A 20,708-nucleotide genomic window follows, 5' to 3' on the forward strand; every position below is an offset into this window, starting at 1 on the left:
TTATTTTTAACAAATAAGACCTAAAACAGTCTAAATGATATTACAAATAAAACTTACTATAAGAATAAAAATAAACTCACAAAAACATAAATCGTGAGGCTCAGGAGTTCACATGAAGAGAGATTTTGATTAAAAAAATCATTTCAGCAATCTACCTTCTTTTCAGTTAAGTGCCTCGAATCGCGCTGCCCTTTGAACATGTAGAGAGCGTTAATATGAGAGCAAGGGCTAGAGCTCAAGCCGAACGTCCAATCTTCCAATTGTAACTTGTGTTTCAATATAAAGTTATAAATAATTTCACTATCTTCTAAAATCATTGAGAGAGTAGATTATCATCAGCGATCATGAAAATTGTTTTGAAAATTGGATCTAGTAGTATGTTGGCTACTTTGATTGGCTATCACATCATCACCAAGGTTCCATGGTGTAATGGTTAGCACTTTGGACTCTGAATCCAACGATCCGAGTTCAAATCTCGGTGGGACCTGAAAACGACTAGCAGCTCTTCTTTTGTGTGTATGTATATCCTTTTATAAGGCGAGTACTTTCTCGAAACAGACTTCTCTTATTGGGTTGTTGTGTACATGTTATATGGAATTGATGATAAATGTGTCAATATACGTATATGTATCCATGGGAGATGCGTTTTATGATGCTCAATTTTCTTAAATTTTTCAACAGAATATCAGATTGCAAAAATGACACATGCTCAAAAGAAAAAAATATTTTCACTATGCATTTCTGCGCGACAAAAATGGGACAGTTATCAATTATATTTCAGCGCAGATACCGCTGCACATAAGCACACACATTTTATCCACACAAATTGGATTTTTGTTGTTACCGAATCGTTCGGCAGAGGTTTGCCGTTTTCATTTTTTTGCATTCGTTTCTTCTTTTCCATACCATAAAACATTCCATATATTCTGCCGGCCGGCAACAATGTTGCACCGAAAATTGCATTGATGGATGGCATCCCCCACCCATTTACATGGGACTGTAAAATGGAACTGCATGTTTTCTCGCCACTCGGGTTGGAGTAGGTAAAGGGCGGTGAGGCTCAAACAAAAACGAAAACCTCAATTGCACTCAGAAGGGATGGTATGTTTGATAAGAGGTAACACACACTCACACACACACACTAACATAAATGTGCCGAGGAAAAAAAGAGTTGTTAACGCGTGTCCTGCTCGCCGTGCCGTAGAACGCATATGCATATTTACTTTTTCCGTGTTTCATTCTCGATTTTTTCCTTTCTTTTTTTGGTAAAAGTGGTTTTCCTTTTTTTGCTACACTATGTGTTTCTTTCTTTTTTTTCCCCACCACTTTTGCTTCTTGTTTTTAATTTACCTTTTGGGCCAACCGCACTTCTTTGTTACGAGTGTTGTTTGGTGACGAAAAGTGCATCCCACTTTTAACTTGGTGGCTCGTCGTCGTCGTCGCTGTTCGTTGCTGTTGTTGTGCAGGGGTATATTCCAGGCGGAAGGGTAGCTGCACAACACAACGGGAAACCCCCCTCCCCATGGTCGGCTCTCCAGAATGCTTAATGTGCACCGGACAGGAGGACCTGTACGGTGCCGAAAATGCACATGCACTTTGTTCTTTTCCTTTTCATGTGCTCTTAATTTTTTGTGTCTGATTTTTTTTCTGTTTTGTTGCTTCTTGAGTGGAACATGTATGACGAACGTGCACAGTGGGAGAGTAAAGTATGATGGGCTGGGAAATTTAATTTAATTTTGAAATTTTTGATTATGCTCAGTTGATTTTACAATAAGTCACCTAAGCCTTTTTTTATTCTTATACAGTGCCTAACAGAACAATAAGTTAGTGGCCTTATCTTTATGACACATGCATCAATTTTCAACTCAATGAAAAAAAATATGAAGTAGTGTTAGTAAAAAACGATTTTTTTTTAATTTATACTCTTTTATGTGCGAAACATTATTTTTACCTCTAGCTTTTCTAGTTATTCTCTAATAAGCAAATGTTTTGTTACACACTGTAATAGTTTCCTTATTTATTGTCTTTTTTACTTTCATTATTCGATACACATGCTTATTGTGATTTATTAAAAAAAATTATGTTCCTTTTTTTCAGTTTTCAACATCATTAATTTTTTTTTCATTTCATTAAAATTCTTAGCTTTTTTCTTATTCTGTTTAATTTTCTATTTTGCTTAAGTTTTCATTCTTTACTTCTGATTTTGAATTAACAAGCTTATGATTCCATTTATTTTTATTTTTTTTACACATTCTTTACCACCCAATTTATTACTCATCCCATAGTCATCTGCCTTTTTGCTGCTCCTAAATTATTTACTTGTATTTCCATCTCCATCCCGTGACCAGCAGGCTGTAAACATATGAAACAAAAAACAAAATCCTCTCCACTTACGGCCGGAAAGCGAACGAAACAAACAGTCGTGCACAAAACGGCTCAATATGCATATGTACCACCGGAACGTAAACCATATTAGCTCAAATGCATCACAACTCACAAAAAAACAAGAAGAAGCAATATGCTGTACCCAGCAACAACCCCCTTTTTTGTCAGAATCCGGTAGTTACGGTTTCGGGGTTCTGCACAGCAGCATAATGAAATTTGTTTTCGTTTGCATTCCGGTGGCTTCTCCTTTTTTTGCAGGGGAGAAGCCGGCCGGTTTGGCGGTTTTTGGGAAGAGACTTTATAAAATTCACACAAAAAAAGAGAAAAACTTGTGAACATGTAACATGGAAATTGGAAGCATATCGTGTGGATGAAGTGGAACGATCGTAAGCAGCAACCGAAAATTCGCCCATTTTTTTTGTAGTAGAATGACTTGTTTTGATATGCATTTCGGAAATGCACTCGATGCGGAACTGTTAATGCACCGGTAATTAATAGTTTCCTGCTGTGTGTGTGTGCCTGTGTGCTGTTGATGCACCGTTGTGAGAGGATCGCCCGGTCGTCGTTTAGTGAAGATAATGAGAGCAAACGGCTTCCTGCCATGATGATGATGATTATTGCGTCCTTATCATCCGTTCGATTACGATCTTTTCGGTGTGGTTCATGCAAAATGTTTACATTTCATATAGAAAAAGGTTGACAAAAAATTGCTTCCCCATATTTTTTGTATCAATTTTTAACATAGCTTGTTCCTACTCTTATCTAGTTATCGTATGGTCTGTCTTTTAACTGATGACCATTACGGAACCACAATCGGTTCCGTCGTTCAGAAATAGCATTTCAATTCCCACCCCTATTTTTCTGCCGAGATGAGATGAGATTGTCCGAGAAGTTCGTGAAAGTGAGAGTGATTGCAAAAGGACTGTCGGACGTAAGGTGAATGTGTGCTCACCGAGGTTTGTTCGACCTGCCGTTGGCTGAATGTGGGAGATTCTGTTTGTTGTGTTTCAAAAATAGTTTTCACAAACAAACCAGGGTGAACCGTGCTAGCCAACCAACTCACCGCCCTCCTCTCTGGGTGGGGTGAGTTTTTTTTTAGCTAGCTTGATCGTACTCGTGCGCTGCCGGTGGTGGTTGGTTTTCTGCTGGCAAATGGCACGTTTTCGGTACCGAATAGCAAACCGGTAAGCGGGTTCCATGGTGTAATGGTTAGCACTTTGGACTCTGAATCCAACGATCCGAGTTCAAATCTCGGTGGAACCTACGACATAGGTTTTTTTGTAAAGAATTTCGCATAAAATGCTGCGAAAAATTTTTTGTAAAAGCTTTTTTATACCTAAATTATTTTATTAGGTGTGGTTACAATGAACAATCACCAATATGTGTTCATGCAGATTATATACCCTTAACTAAAAAAACTGCAATAAAAAGAGTTAAATATTTAAAAAATATTAAACCATATTAAGAAAATTGGAATTGCTTTGCAGCTGAGGTAAATCTCAAGATAAACTGCAGACTGGAAATGATTGATACAGTTGAAGTTCAAATGAAATTTTGTATTGGAATCGTTCGAATGGAATCCATAAGTGATGAAAGTATATTGCATGAATTAGCGATCGAAGCAATTATTTTTATTATCTCGATCAAAGAAAATCGAATCCTCCGCAGTTTTAATTACTGTTTTAAATTATGTTGGCTTTTTATTGGTTAGAATTGTGTGTACGAAAGAATATTAATTACTTTAATTTTGTGCTATTTTTTAGTCATGAATGGCAAATTATGTGTGGTGATGTTTACTTATCTTCTATTTTTGACTTAAATTGACTTATTTTTGAAGATATTTCAAATTTATTTGCTTCACAACTCTTGCTTAGCACTTCATTCTGCTCATTGCTCGCGTTTCGGTACTTTGTTTTAAATAAATTTACTTAAATACTTATTTATTTCTTGATTTGTTGATTTCATCGTTCATTTACACAAATTGCACATGACAATCATAAATTATTTTAAGCTTAAACTTTGAGATTTCTATGCCTGTTTCTAGGTAATATAGTCGATTTAAAATTTATAATTTTTAGAGTTTTATGTTTACGTGAATTCTTATGTTCTTTTTGTTGTTTACCCTGTAAATAGGCAGGTAATAAATAAATTCAAATATATTTTTTGTTAGTATTGTTTTCACGAAGTTCGATCTTTGGGATGATGATAAGTGCTGCATTACTTTGGAAATTGGTTTACTCTCTCTCTTTCTCTCTCTCTCTCTCTCTCTTTCTCTCTCTAATTCTCTCTCTATCTTTTCTGGGCCTAACGACCTCTTAAGGTCATGCCTGCCATTTAAGGCTTACTTAATAATACCACGTAGTTTGATAGTTAATCTTCACTACGTTGAGGACTTGATTGGTTACGCCCCATAATGTCTTTTTAAATGTTTTTTAATTTTGAATTTATTTTTCACCTTTTATACAAATGTTCTACCATATTTTTAGGCTGCATTGGATATCTTCATATGATGAGATACTTGTACGAGTTCTACAAAGCCTTAGAAAAAATGTGAAAAGTTATTTTAACCTCCATGTAGATAATCTGTAAACAGAGGTCAAATTTTTAAATACGCTAGAAGAGTCTGTAACTTCTGCCATCGTAGAAGGTATTGCAAAAAAGAACAAAAAGAAGAAGAAGATAATAAAGAAAAAGTTAAAGTGGATGAATAAGAAGCACAAGATGGGAGAAGGCAAGAGAGTTTAAAATTTTCCCAATGTTTTCCTTTGTTGTTCAAGGAATATTTCAGTGTAAGAAGCTTTGTTAAAGCCTTATAAAACCCTAAGATCTCACTAGCAAAAGCTATTTTACCTTCACAAAAATCGATTTGGATTCAGCGTTCAATCTATGAAACCCATTCAATTCATCTGCACAGAACGTGTTTTCATTTTCCTTCATCTCTCGCTCGCACAATAAAACGACTAACCCTCCACTTTCCACGCATGCTGTGCTGCTGCGATATTCAATTTAAGACCACGCATCACATATCATTAGCGACCGTAAGTGATTACATGCTTGCCCATCCCGCTTTCAAACCCCCGCTGCATGCTGCATCCCTGCGGTGCAGAGCAGTCGCCCAGGCCGCAGCATAATATTTCCATCGCCGGAATTTCCACCGGTCATTATGCTGTGTGCGGGGCTACGTGACTACGAACGCCCTCACCTTTGCGCAACCTTTTGCCGAAGGGTTTTTCCGCACCCCATCTCTACCGTGACTTTGTGTTTCGTTTTGCTTTTTGTTTTTCGCTTTGCTAATACTTTGTAGCCCCAGACGTGACCGGTGAATTTTTCCTTTCCCCGTTTCCTTCGCCCGTTGCCTTCGACGTACGGGAAACGGAATGGAAAATTGTTGGGTTCGGTTAGGGTGGAAAATGTTGGTGGAGTGGTCCCGAAAGCAAAACCGATTATTGTCCGTGGCATAATGACAATAATCGGCAAACAATAAATTATCGCAAATTACCGAACGCACTCCCCCCGCGTCCCCCGCTTCCATCCGCCCGTTTTGTAGCTGAAACATTGAAGCAAAACTTGCGGGAAAACCCCGAGAGGAAACACATAAAAGTGGATTGTGGCTGAAATGATCTTGTCCATCGGTGGGCGAGATGTTGCTGAAAAACGCTGCCACTCGTACAATGTATCGGGCGGTGTTTAATGTCCGCGGTACGTCTCGGTACGTCGGTGCATCGGATGCATAATTGGGGAGTGGGTAAAGTGGACTTTGTTTTATTTTTTGCCACAGTTGGTCACGCTTACCAGCACGTATACTTTTGTTTCCGTGAAACAATTGGCATCGGGACTGTAATTGATGGAAATTTGGCCGACCGTGTGTTTGTGCGTGTTTCTTTTGATATTTTCGCTAGAAATGTAAGTTTTCGCCGAAGGTAAGGTCTGCTGCACATCGAATTCATAAATTCTTCACTCGTTCACACACACACACATTACATGCATGTGCTTTTTTCCAGCACAGGAAAAACGTTATGAAAGGTTGTTTTGGAAAAACGGTTTCCGTTAGCCATTTATTCTACGAACAGCCACCGAAAAAGGCCTTTTTCCGGCGGAAAAAGCGCTGACTGACCTTAGGCGTAGTCTTCTTCAGGCGGTCATGTAAACCTTTGAACGGAGAGCGGTGTAGCTGTTACATTGGTCCAGGGATTGCGGTACCACCCATGGCTTTCGATCGATGGTGGCCATAATTCATAAAGAGCTGACAATTTCCGGTCGGTTGAAACGATTCAATTCCGGCCACAGCGCAAGGGGGGTAAAGGATGCTGCGTCAAGCCGTTTTTCTTCGCTTTTTCACGAGTTTTGTGTGTGAAGAGTGTTTTTTGCGAGCACATCTTTGGCATGGAAGTGTTTGGAGTTTGTTACAAATAATGACAGCGTCTGTTACATTGTTTTAAAGTATTCTTTAAAGTAAGCCTTTTAAAACGTTTTATCTGATCCCAATTGGCTTGGTTAGTAAAACATTTAAAAATATTTATTTTATTTTCAAAAGTTTATTCTAAGTCAATGCAAAGCCTTTAACGGAAGGTATTGCTCCCCTTTCAATTTCTTGAATTACAGGGTTTCTTATTACAGGATTCTGATTATTGGAAAAGGTTAAAAGAAAAATTTTATAAGAAAAATGATCAAGGGGATTAATCTTTTTTGCATTTTAACAAGCTTTTCATTCAAAATCACAAATCAACGCTTGGCAAATATGCTATTAAATCAAATTTAATAGAAAAAAAGCAAATTAAAAAAACTATTGCAGCATACTCGAGTCCCAAGCGTTGCGTAGTGTTGTGTAGGTCGCCCATATAATTAATAAATACGATACAAATTTTATCGAACTCTAAACACAAATTTTGCTAATTTATAATCCAAAAGCATTGCTTTCGTCTGTTTTGGTCTTCTCAATGTATTTGGTCGCACTTCAAAAATCTCTTGTTCTGCTGTTTTTGTGTTTCATATTGGAAAAAAAAGGACCGTCCCCCGAACCGAATGAGTTTGAGTTCAAGCGAAAAGCGCCCTCTCGTGGAAATGCTCAAAAGGCGCCTTGTGATTTTTTTATTGAGCCGATGCTCGCCACACTGTTTCTAAAATCATATCTTATAAAATAGTTGACATATCACGAAAGTAATATAACTTATAGTAATATACGAAGATAAATTAAAGTGATGTATAAATCGTCGCAGCGAAAGCATTTGGAGATAAATTTCGATAATTGAGTTATTTAGCTGTCAATTTCCATCAAATATTCAAGATTTCATTTTTTCAATTTTTTACGACTAAAAAAACAGACCGATTAGTTAATTTTTAATTACTCTATAAATATAATCAAAAATATTCACAAATCACGAATTGTTTCAAACATTTAGGGTTTCTATACGATGAGAATCCCTAGTAAAAAAATTGTTCCTTATATTGTGAGTAATAAATAGTGAATAAGAATTGATAAGTTTAATAATTCTTTATGAATAAATAAAATGAGTAGTCAAATAAATTACATGGAGTAATAAATTCGATAAAAAATAAATATGGCTGATTTATAAATTACACTAATTTACTGATTAAGTGAAGAGAAACCCTGTAATGAAAATCATGCATGAGGATTGCTATAAAATCTTCTAACATATTTTAATTTGATTGCAAAAAGCTTATAAAACAAAAAAAATCAGATAAGCCACTTTCATTCAGAAAATAGTTGATGAAACATTAATCTTCCAATTAAGTAAGGCAATAAAATTACAGAAAGTGCAATCCTCAACGAACCAAAAGTACTTTTTAATGATTATGTAAACCCAGCACGAAACATCAGTCATAAAACAATACAATTTAAACAAAAAAGAAGCAATACAAAGGCAAAAAGATGCTAATGGATGAGAACATGCATTATCCCTACCACGTGCCACAGACAGTTGCAGGTTGCGTCGATTGAATTGTTCCGTTTAAAGTACGGAAAGCTTTGCATTCAACGGAAATTAGACGTTCGAGTGCGTACCGCTGCTAACCCCAGCTGCTATTATTTGCTTTGTAACTACAATTTGTCACCGGGTTTTTTTTTTGTTGATCAGTGCTCCAGTCCCTTGACTTGCACCTTTCACCTAACCGCCATGAAATGCATCGAGCAAACGGCGAGCACATCCATTCCATGGCGCTTTTGTGTTAAACTTTCATGCTGTAATGCAATTCTTTTATGCCTCTTCTTCCATTCACTTCAACACCCCGGTTCGGGACTAACCGGAAATGAATATATTATACCTCGATGTGAAACAAAATAACAAAGCTGAAGTCACCCACCGTTTGACCCACACCCGGTGCGGTGTTAACCTGCATAATCGGGGCCAACGTTGGAAAATGTACGACCATATCGCACCAATAACCCCCCAACGATCGAGAGGTGCGTGCCATGCTGTGTGGACCGAACGGTACGTGCGTAGGTGCAATAAAATTGAGAACCGATTCTATTTCACCACGAACGAAACATCGCACCACAGGGCACCTGGATTCCGTGGTGCGGGGGGAATAAAACGGAAATCGAAAAGGACCTTCTGTCACGGATGCGGCTCTCCGTGTACCGTTCGACAGCAATTATCATATTTTAATAACAAACGTCCAATTGGTTGTTTCGATCCATCCAGCAGGGAAGCAGCGAAGACGAAAGAAAATTGGAAGGACAAATGTTTTCACCGAAAACCCAAAACTGCCTGTTCGATGTGTTCCGTTTTCGAGGAATCGCCCCGGGAACAGATCGACCAGGAAGGATGTTACGTTCTGACGCATGTCTTTGATGTTGATACCCGTGTTTCAGCTGGGTCGGGCGCCTTATGTTTCGAGACACCTTTTCGCCTTGCTGCCAATAGACCAAGGCAGCCGGGACGAAAAAAGAACATACACGTCGCATGCCGACTCAGCGTCCTTCGACAGCTGAGCGAAGTTCCGTGGCAAACGTGTGCTGCTCAGCTGACACGCGCTCCTGCTGTGGCGTACCGCTTCTATCGACAGGGCTATTTAAAAATTAAAATCATCTCGACAGATGAGCAGGAAGTGGACTGTGCCTGGGATATCGCTAACAGAAGATTGAAATTAATGATTGTGGATGCGTTTCGTTTTCCTCCGATGTGTTTTCGGGAAAACAAACGCTGGGATGGGAAAGTCTATAGCGACAGTGAATGATTAGAAGTGCCGTATGGCATGCTTTAGCGTGTGGAGTTTTGTTTTTTATTTTAATGTATTGAAAGAGAGATTGAGGATTGTAGGGCATGATCATCGGTTTGAGATTTCGGAAAATGATACAAGTGATCTGGTAATCTGAATCAAACGATCTCGCCAAATCCACACCCAAGAAGAAAGATATCTGCCAGGTCGTACTACATTAATAAAAAAAGAAAGATACCTAAGGGAGGCAATTCCGGTGTATGACGAGGACATCCTTTAGGAACGCTCGTATCCAGTCCTACACTGACGGAGTACAGGTTTGATCATTCGCAAAAACTGCTGTATTGTTTTGATGGTGTCTAAGAAGCAAGCATCCCCAATAAATATAGGCCGTATTTCCTCTGAGGGTAAAGGAACTACCTGTATTGTTCCTCGAAGATGATATCCCACGGGTAGAGATATCTTCAAGGAACCGGTCATCAAGACAAGTAGTTTCGATTCTGCACTGGACAAAAATTCTACCAGGAAAGAAGATGTGTTTCCTGAATTAAGTGAACGTGAGCCGAGCAGAGATCGTTGGTGGTGGTTGCTAGACGGAGGTTTTCCTGAGAAAAACTTTTAATCTTGAACAACTTGAGACAAAGATACAAACCTAGATATAGCTTTAGAGGATACCAGTATTATTGTATCCACGTTTACAACCTTCGATGCGATATCGTTATGTTGATGCTGAATACGATATGTGTGGGGCGGTCCGGTAACAGAGGCGAAAGCGGCACTGGTCTGCACACGGCAGGACCGGGGCTCAAATCCCATCCAGACTACCTCCAGGACCGACTACGTTGCTACGGGTAAAATCAAGTCACAGAAAGCCAGGAATATCAGGGTGAGAGCTCTCGAGGTTGTAGTGCCAAGGAAGAAGAAGGAAACGTTATATTCATGCCCATCAACAAATCAACACATTAAGCGGATATCCTTGATCAAAACATCAAACTATCAAAACAGTCAGCATGAAATTTAACTCGTCGTTGCTGTCCTCCGTCTAAGCGTCCATCTTACATCTGACTTTGGCTTTAATTGATCGAAAAGACTCTTTCAATCAACATCATCTAGTATAGCAACTCGCCTAAAAATTCGTATTATTATATTTTTTAGCTGTTGTTTAATACTCCAATTAGTCTGAATTAGACATTTGAATGATATTTTAACACTTGGCAGCTGATACGAAAATTTAATGTGGTTGAATTTTTGGTTCTTTTATAATAAAGTAAGGAATACTTCGGTAGGCTATCCTTATATGAGGTATCTTAAATTACGAGGCTCTTCGTGGTTTCGAGGTCCTGTCTTGTCTCTGACCATCAGCAGTAGCTTCTCTTATCTTTGGCAAACATGGATTCTCCTAAAATTTTAATCCGTGAAGATCTTAAAATGAATAAAAGTTAAATTCCTACCTCTTCACACAGAGAAAAGGCTTCGTGAAAGGATAACACAACAACCGAATAAAAAAGTCATCATCATGACCATCAGCAACAACATCGTTGTCGTCAGAATGTTGTGTATCCTGTCGTGTTATTATGCCCTCATGCCAGTCCCATCCCCAACGACATTCCAGCCTCTTGCACCGGCACAAAAAGGGGTTCGGCGGTTCAAGCCATTTCTCTTGCTGAGAGAAAGAGAGAGAGAGAGAGAGCGTGCAAGAAAAAAGGATATGTGATGCGCCCTCAAAATGGCCACGAGACTGTCCATGACATGTTGAAAAGCGGGAGCAGGAAGGATACGAAATCCCAACCAACATTCCGCACTCGCGCTTGTTTTTGACTTTTGTGATAAATGATGCACCGATGACTAGGTTGTAAAAATGGAAATGTGTAGCGGGAAAACCCGATACCACACACATACACACACTCATGTGCACACACAAAACGGTTGCCATAATTTAGATAATCGGTCGAATTTGCTGCCCAACCGGCCATCCATCCAACCAGACGGCCGGGAAAGAGCGGACCAGTTTGATGTTTGTTTTGTGATTTGATTTTTTAAACCGAAGAACTTACAGCGGAAAAAATGAGGGTGTAAGGTGGAGTTTTTCGGTAGCTTATAACATGCCGCAAGAGTGATGGAGCTATCGTTGCTTGGTGAGCGAATGGAACGTTCCCAGTCAATGTGGCGGATGGATGGATGCAATGAATCGTTTATTTTTTCGTTTCTTTTTCATTTTTTTAACAATTTCTATTTTCTTTCTCTCCTACTCTGCTAGGTTCGCTGGTAGAGGACGCTTGAGCCCTTTTTAGAAAAATGTTCAAAAACGAGAGACGGGAAAAACTCATTCGTTATCCTTCCGGATTAGCGTCAAGACTGCTCGACACGGAATGCGGCACGCACGCGGAAAAATCTCCCCGGCTAGCAACCCGGTTTTTCTCCACCATTCCTTTTTGAAACCCATCAAAATAAGCCTTCGCTAAAGGATTACATGGTTTTCCACTGGTTATGCAAAAAAAAAGCATGGATGAGATGGATGGTGTAACAAAAAAAAAGTTTAATTCACTGTGAAATGTACTTCAACTCATCCACCGGTGAAAGGAATGATAACAGTTTGGAAGTGTACTCGGTAAATACTGCTTCGTAATGGAAAAAAAACTCTCTTAATCTCCACACACCAACACACACTACGCGCACACAACCACAAAGCTGGCTCATCGTTCATTCGTTGCATACACTCGTAGTTCTGTAACGTTTAAAGGAACTAAACAAAAACTTATCGTCCGTATGTCACGTTCGAACGCACCGGGCTTTCGATAGAACCCGTTGTTTTCGTTACACATTTTTAGCATTTTGCAGACGGGATGTAATGGAATTTTCCATCGCTGCATTGTATCCGGTGGTGGTACGATTCTGCATTCAAGTAAAATAAAAAGAAAAACAGAATGAATGTTACGTGCCCTTAACAGAGACTTATGGTAAATACATTGTTAGGGATTGATTATCAGAGTGCAATAAATTTGTAAATAGAATAGGCTTATTAGGAGTCCTGATAACAACTTTGTCTTAAAGTAAACTAAAGCACTTTTAAAATTTGTATTTTTTTAAATTGCACAGTCTAATTTTTCATCATGATTTTCATTTTATAAATTGTTGTTTCAAAATGTATTGAAATTTGTTATATAAATTTTAAGCAAAAATTATTTTATTGCGTGTTTTCAAAATTTTCTGAAAAGAGTTTTTTTTAGTAATAAATGACTTTAAAAAATTAGTAGCAAACTTCAAAACGTATCAAAATAAAATAAAATTACGATTTTGAGGCAACCACTGGGCCATGGTTTATTTATTGATAATTTTTACCAATAGCTGGGGTTTTTTTACATTCCTGCACCTTTAAAAGTATGACAAAAAAGCATTATGGCTATTCTATATGAACAAGAAAGGAGATAAATTAATTATAATAGATATAGTATACTTAAACCTGTAGTGATTTTAACGAATAAATTTTGTCAAATTTTTTTTCAAAAAAACATTCAAAACGATTAACGTACCTTCGTAGAGAAGATCATCTTCAAAGAGTTACGGAGAGCTGAACAATTACTCATCTGTTGTGATATTAACCCAGACCGGGCCTTAGCTATGCGATCGGGCCGCTCTTCATGAATAAAATCTCAAATTCATGAGCTTTCAATAGAATCATAATCTAGCATGAGATAAGGTTTCATTGCCTTTCGATCAATTATATGCAACAAGTTTAATGTCCTTAACTAGAATATGTTTGATCAACATCACTCATTGCCTTTTTTTAGGAACGAAGTCATATTGAGATGAGATTAAGATAAAGTAATTTTACGAATAAACCAAACTAGCTTATAATCCGGGGCGGGATGGTGGCCGAGGTGACAATCGCGCCGCTCGCACGGCAGTACTGGTAGTTCAAATCCCGACCAGACCGCCCTCTCCGTACGCATCGCTAACTAAAATCAAGTCTCAGAAAGTCAGAAATGGCAGGCCGAGACCTTTCGAGGTTGTAGTTCCACCGAAGAAGAAGAAGAAGCTTAGAATGGACTATGTCCAAAACTGACAAGACGGTCATAGCCTCGTTCGAGAGGAAGGATTTTCTGCTCCGTATGTGTGAAAACACAATAGAGATACAATACCGGTGAGCTGGTTGCGTCATGAGAAAGATACCGGACGACCCTGCCCGTGAGGTGCTTTTAGGCCATCCATTGTGATGGCGTTGATGCGTCCGCCAGAACGGCCTGGAAAACGGATTGGCAGACGAAGGCGCTGGACCGTGAGCGGTATCGAGGAATGTTGAAGCAGGCCAAGATCGCAATGCGGTTGAAGCGTCAGATAAGTTAGTAAATAAGCTTCCATTTTCGAATGGTACATGCATAGCTCATAAACATAATGAAATTAAAAACAATTTCAAACCATGCAGAAAACTTCCACATTTAAACTGTCTTAAGCATAAGCTTAAAGCAAAGATAATAAAATATTTCAGCAATCATATGAAGTATCCAAATAAGACATTCAAAAACATAAGACTCGAAGAATGTAATAGGATGCGGAAACCTTCCACAGACCAGCCAACAGTGATGATTGTGGGAGTTGATGTCCTCTCTCAAATGGAGTTCAGAGATAATTTTGAATTGAAAGAAACACAAAAGTGATAAATTCCTGGTGGTCACCTTATCTTAAACGGAAGCTTTGGTTATTTTATGAAAGGATAAAAATTAAAAAAAACCTTCATTAAATTAACTTTAAGGTTACTGACTCACCAGATCCTTTATCAGTTTTGAATAAAAAAATATACAATTTTATCATAATTGATGTAGCATTTAGAAAGTGCTGTGTCTTCCTAGTCTAAAATAGGCCAAAGCATCACTTAAATTCGTTATAATGGTCACCTTCTTACTGTTTAGCTCATTTTAGTCTCAAGAATAATGTTCCGTTTCAAGAAATCCGTTTCCTTAACCTCTAATTTATTTGCAACCGTTCGAATTCATTCTCCTTACTGTAGCTCTTCCTTTAAACAGTATCTCTAAGCAAAAAGCGAAAAACAACATGATGTACAATTTATCACTCTTCCTTAACACATAAACGAAAAAACCCTGATCGCCGGTGTTTTGCAGGTCTGTTAATGGAAATTTACCAGCAGTGTAGCAACAACTACACCACACCACCCCGGGGCAATAAACACACTCCTCCAGCGAAAGATTCGTTCCCTCGCCCAAACACACACACACACACACACTCCGCAGAAGAAAAAATATGTTTTTATCTCCAAAACAACACCCAACCCCAACCGAAACGCGCATGAAGCGTACCATTCGAAAGGCGTAAACAACCGAATCGCACATTATTTCGAACGATTGCTGGACCTTTTTTTTCCTCCTCGTCCGAGTCCGCTCGATACTGGCACTCCACGCCTCGACCATCGATCCATCCATCCGTCCAACCGTCCGTCCAGTGCACCGGGAACTTACGCGAGCAAACAAACAACTCCGAAATCGGATTTTCGGTAGGGATTGGAACCGGCTCGATGGCAGCAGAAAACAGCTCCACGAAAAACGATTGATTTGTTTGAAATAAAAATTGTGTGAAATCGAAATTGAACCGTGCGATGGGGACAGGGATGGGAACAGGACGAGAGAGAGAGAGACGAGGAGGAGGTCTTCTGGAATGAACGATTGGGCGGGTAGTGTCGATAAGACGCCACGGAGTTGTTTACGAGTTCTATTTGCTGCTGATCGATCGTACCGTGGCCTTGCCCAGCCGGTTTCCGAATCCGATGGGTGGTTAAGATGGGATTTCAAGGGTTGTCAACATGACCACCAACCCTGGGTCCTCCGGGATGGCAAGTCGAGGGACGATACTTTCAACACCCAAACACCCGTTCCCCATTCGCCTCCTCCATGTTCCCAGCTGAGTGTTGAAAATCACACCTTGGCAGGGGTTACACGACGTTGGTCGATCTTGGGGCTACCTTTATCGGAATGCCTTGCGGTTGTTATTCTTGCTTGCTTTTCCATTCCAACCAAGAGGAAACCATACCGAGCGGGGGGAAGGAGATGGGACCAAAAGCCAGGAATGGTTTTGTTTTCCTTGGTTTTTGTTAGCTCCAAGGTTACGCCTTACGGGGATTTCTGGGAACAATTTTCTTCGAGATTGATTTTTGGTGGTTGTCCTATGGAGCTACCTTGAAGATAGATCAGCACGCTTATGGAAGTAAATATGATAAGTAGTAAACTAATATCACGACCTTGTTGTTGAATACTAAAGTATACATACAAATTTCCTCAAGAAATGACTCTTTGAGAACAGTTCTTTGGATTTCATATTATTGGCCGAAATTCGTTAACTCTGATCAGATTACTGGAGCATTAAAAGGAACTTCATCAAACTTAAACTTCACTAGCCTTTGACCTCGTCTACTTGTTTTTTAAACTAAAAGATCCCTACAACAATGATGTCTCTACAGTGGAAAAAGCCTTTGGACCATAAAGGCTCTTGGTAGACGAAGTGTTTTGGATGAAAAAGACTATGTAACGGAGATATTCCTTGGTAGGCAGGGCCTCATGATTGGTGAGGTCTCTTACAGACAAAGGATACTAGGGGATAATGCTCCTAGCACATTGAGGATTACTGGTAGACGAGCTACGAGGACATCGGAGCTTCTTAAGCAACGAGGTCTCTTGGAAGACTAGGTCCTACAGACGATTCTCTGAAGATGAGGCTTTTTGGAGGATGAAGTTTCTGACAGCTGACTAATTTTCGTGGTGGTGGTAGATACGACAGCAGCGCCGGTCACCACACGGCAGGAGCGGCTAACAAGTCTCATCTAGTAAGCCAGAAGTGGCAGGCATGACCTAAGAAGTCGTACGGCTAAGATAGAAGAAGAAGCTTATCTCATCTGCAACAACTGCAGTTTGATAAGGAAAAATTGACAAGAGCAAAGAGATAATGGTCAACTACAAATCAATGTATTAAAATGATCAATTTTGTTGGAAGTTTTATTTAAGAAACAGCTTCTAGTTCATCCATTCTGTGACATCGTGCTTCAATTAAACATTCTAAGCTACACTCCCCCACATCGCATCATCAGGTCTCCCACACAGTTCAACACGATTGTTACCAGCTGATCAACTTCCATCGCACAGCTGACCGGTTCCAGCAGCCAGTCGCCGTCGCCTACACTGGGCTTACACTTGCCCGAACATCCGAACCCGTACGCTAATTATGGCAAATGTGTAAGCTGCTTCCCACGATAAACACCGGTGCCGGCCGGCCGGCTAGCGCTCCAGATGGTAGGAAAATTTCCACGATAATTCATGATAATTGATAACGAATCATTATCGCACAAACACATTAGCAAGGGGGGTCGAAACAGACGCACTGGCATTGTGCTTCTACTGTAGTTCCCGAACAAAACATCTTGTTCCAGCAAACATCGTTCCCCGTGAAAAACCCGTGCTCATGTGTGAAAAAGTCACGTTCTAAAGAACAGTCAAGTTCAGGTTTACATAGGGTGTTGGTAATTGGAGGTGTGATCCTTTTTGAAGGGAACATTCAACAAGCGATGTAAAGACGTGTGTCATGTTTGCACCAACATTGATTCACCGGAGGGAAATCCCTGACCACACTCAGCGAATTTTTTCTTTATTAGCACGAAAATTGAACGTTAAAATAGAGTATGCAATATATTAAGAACAAAGTGACACGTAACTATTCGAATGGTAGCTGGAACTAAAACGTCATACGTGGCGTGCTAATGAAAATATCCACGAGCAGTGACATTTATACGCATGACAACGACCGTGTACCCCATGTAGAGGCCGCAATCTGCTTCGCGAAGAAATTATCACCTGTACCGTGAAAGTCCCCGTTTGTAACAATCGATTCAATGACAAAAAAGCCCCAGCTCGTGATTTGAATCACCCGTCCTAATCTGGCACAAACATATCGTACGATTGTGCGTCACGATTCTAACCAGCCACGCAAAGACGCAAGCCTCATAATCGCAGAAAATAGACGAACAGTCGCAAACTATTTTCTCCTTTCCTGCCGTGTGCGAATGTTTTACGCTAATTAACATTGGCAAGTTGTCAACGGTGGTCAGCTATCTACAGCAGCAGATCCGGTACTAACCGATGTCGATTGCAGGAAGATGTGAGATACAGATTTGCTGAGCAGTTTTGAGAGCGTTTGATGTGGGAGGATCAACTGGCAGCAAATGTAAAACAACCATCCACACCATCCACTTCAGTAATAAGGAAGTTAGCAGAAAATAGAATGAAATTCACCTCTTTGCTGGTGCCGGGCTCGGTGCTCTCTATCTGCGAAGCTATTAATCAGATAATAAAAGGCAAATAGCGAACATGTTCAACCGGGATGGGTTAGTTGTTTTACTGTGGCCTTTTGGGGGCCACCATTTTGCTTCCCCTAATTGGCAGATGAAGAAGATATGAAAGGTGATTTATTTTAGAGTGTCGTGTTGCTTGCTTCTTGTCTAAATTGTGATTTTTTATGGGATGTTTCAAAATGTACATCCACATCATCACATGCAGCGCATGATGATGACGTTAGATAATGAAGTCAATAATGATTGAAATCAGTTCCTAAATTGAATCCTTCGTTTTTGTACTGTATCATTGATTTTAAAAAGGAGAAAAAATACGAACAATCTAAAGAGCTGGCAGAGCCTGACCAGTAGGATAACTTAAAAGGGTTGATAAGATTGGGTTTTGATGGTGAATGCAACCAGTGTTAGCTGTTATGTTATGATATAGTTGGAAAGACAATTGTTGAGACTTATTAGATTCAAATTAAAGAAGTTTGATGTTCCAAGATCCTCGGACCAAAAGCAAAGACTCGATATAACAAACTAGAATCTCAAAAGCCGATGACTATAGGCGCCTGCAACAACACCAATCCTGTATCTACATCCGAGCATGTCCGAGAAAAGGCAAACAACAGGTAGGAAAAGCCCAGTGATATTTGTACGAAATCTGCATAAGAATACTGACAAATCAGCTACGAGTTGGCTTAATTAATCATGAAATACATTCTTCTTCCTTGGCACTACAACCTTGAAAGGTCTCGGCCTGCCACCATTTATGGCTTTCTGTGACTTGATTTTACCCTTAGTAAAGTAGTCAGCCCTGCGTTTGAGGAGCCGCGGTCCGGATGGGATTTGAACTTCGGTCTTGCCGTGTGAAGACCCGTGCTGCTGTCACCTCGGCCACCGGATCGCTTATGAATACGTTAATGAATAATTTAGTTTGAGGAATAAGATCTTTATTTTATTATAACACGATTTATTCAGAATGTTTACATCCTTCTATAATGTACATATAGAAATTCGATCCTCTTTTCGAGAAGAAAATAAATAAAATACCCATAATAAGTTTAAATACAGTTCATGTTTGTACTGTCCAAATAACTGTGCTTGTTTGTTTCAGTCCAGACCCACATTACACACTGCAATAGTCAACCGGAGCGAACCAACCCCCATCGAAACCATAGCCACAGCAATAGAACCGGACCAAAAAACCTACAACACACACACACACACCCACCCAATAGAAATGGACAACAACCACCCATCATCCGTTACAACCGAGCATGCCCGGGATATGGCAAATAACTAGGAGGAAATGCCTAGTTAATTTTGTTAATTGTTTTTTTCGTGAATATAATTCACAGTCACCACATGCGGTGGTGACAATACGGCATCAGTCCGTAATAATTAATAAAATAAATAAATAAATAAATAAATAAATAAATAAATAAATAAGTTTAAATACAAGACACTAAGGTTATTAGAATTATTGTAAGTTAAAAGTTTAATGTTTATGGTTAAAACTAGTATCAATCGATTGTTACCAAACTGCTGTTGGCTCTCTGTAAAAGCTTACACTAAATAATGAAAAAGATCCTATCACTTCATCGTTTTACATGAAGCTAATTTTTGAAAACAGTTTGATATTCGTACCTTAAAATTTGAAGTTTTTTTGCGTAACGCATTTAAAACATGTGAAATATTGTAACATTTATTGACTGTTTGTTTAACCCCTTTTCTGAAATTTCATACGACATCTGCCATTGGTAAAAACGTCCCAAAACCTATCCCTCCCGAGTCACCTCCTACGTCACACAGGAAAGCGTTAATTTTTGACACTAATGAAGCATGTGAGCTGAATTTAACCCTTGATCCGAACCGCACTTCCCGTGCACTTCTGTGGCCAAAAAAGAAAACCAAGCACCCCAACAATCCAATGGGTGAAATTGCAACTTCGGCTTACGCAAAACCTGCCACACATCAAACGACAGCTCTGCCAAACCCAACCCGGAGGACGGTCCTGAGGGGTTTGGTCTCAAATTGAAAAACTTAAGCGAAAGGTAGAAAAAACGGTTGGGTCAAAGAAAACCAAACGAAAAAAAGTAAGAAAACCCACATATGCAACAAACGTTCTAAGTACAGGCGGGGAAAAACAGGTGACAACAGGAAAAGGAAAAACACACTCGACATGCCGCGAGCGGTGGAAACATGAAAAAGTGCGGAAAAAATAGCACCGCCAGACGGAAAGCCGCCAACCGAGTAGATCTCATTAGTGCGGAAAATCTAATTATTTACCACAAGCCGTCGTGTGGGTGTGTGGGTGTGTGTTGTGTAAGGGAGTTTGCGACAGCGAGGTGGTGTGATGTCTTCAAAGGAAACACTTTGCCATTTTTTTACGCTCTGTTGAGAAGCGTTATTTTCACCATTTGCTAGTCGTTATTTTACACCCAAACCGCAGTTTCGTAGTTGATCGATTTTTCCTTTGAGGTTTCGAAAAACGATGACGACAGTCAGTTTTTTTCGTACGGAAAATTCTTGCAACTGATGTCACCTAAATAAACCCCAACAACACTCACAACAAAAAAACAGGAAGTTAAGGCAATCGTTTAATAAGATTACGATAACGATTGACTTGAGAGAGAATGAGTTAATGAGATTATGACCGTTTTGCTTTAACGGAATCATTAAAATTCATCCTTCATGCCAAGGTTGCTTTCCCTCTAGCTTTTCCGAAATTATTTAGTACCGAAAATTGGATTCTATTACTGATGACGTCTAGAACTCCGTAACATGAGACGGGTTTGCATCGGTGACGTCA

The 20,708-nt window shown here is 39.5% G+C and overlaps 2 non-coding genes across 2 annotated transcripts; both read left to right on the forward strand.

The window, feature by feature from the left end:
• Positions 1-415: 415 nt before the first annotated feature.
• On the forward strand, positions 416-487 carry Trnaq-cug. Its single transcript has one exon. It is a non-coding gene; the product is annotated as a tRNA-Gln (tRNA).
• Positions 488-3,576: 3,089 nt separating this feature from the next.
• On the forward strand, positions 3,577-3,648 carry Trnaq-cug. Its single transcript has one exon. It is a non-coding gene; the product is annotated as a tRNA-Gln (tRNA).
• The last annotated feature ends 17,060 nt before the right edge of the window (positions 3,649-20,708 follow it).

Source organism: Anopheles stephensi, chromosome 2, assembly GCF_013141755.1.
Source record: "Anopheles stephensi strain Indian chromosome 2, UCI_ANSTEP_V1.0, whole genome shotgun sequence".
In the NCBI taxonomy this organism is placed as follows: Eukaryota; Metazoa; Arthropoda; class Insecta; order Diptera; family Culicidae; genus Anopheles; species Anopheles stephensi.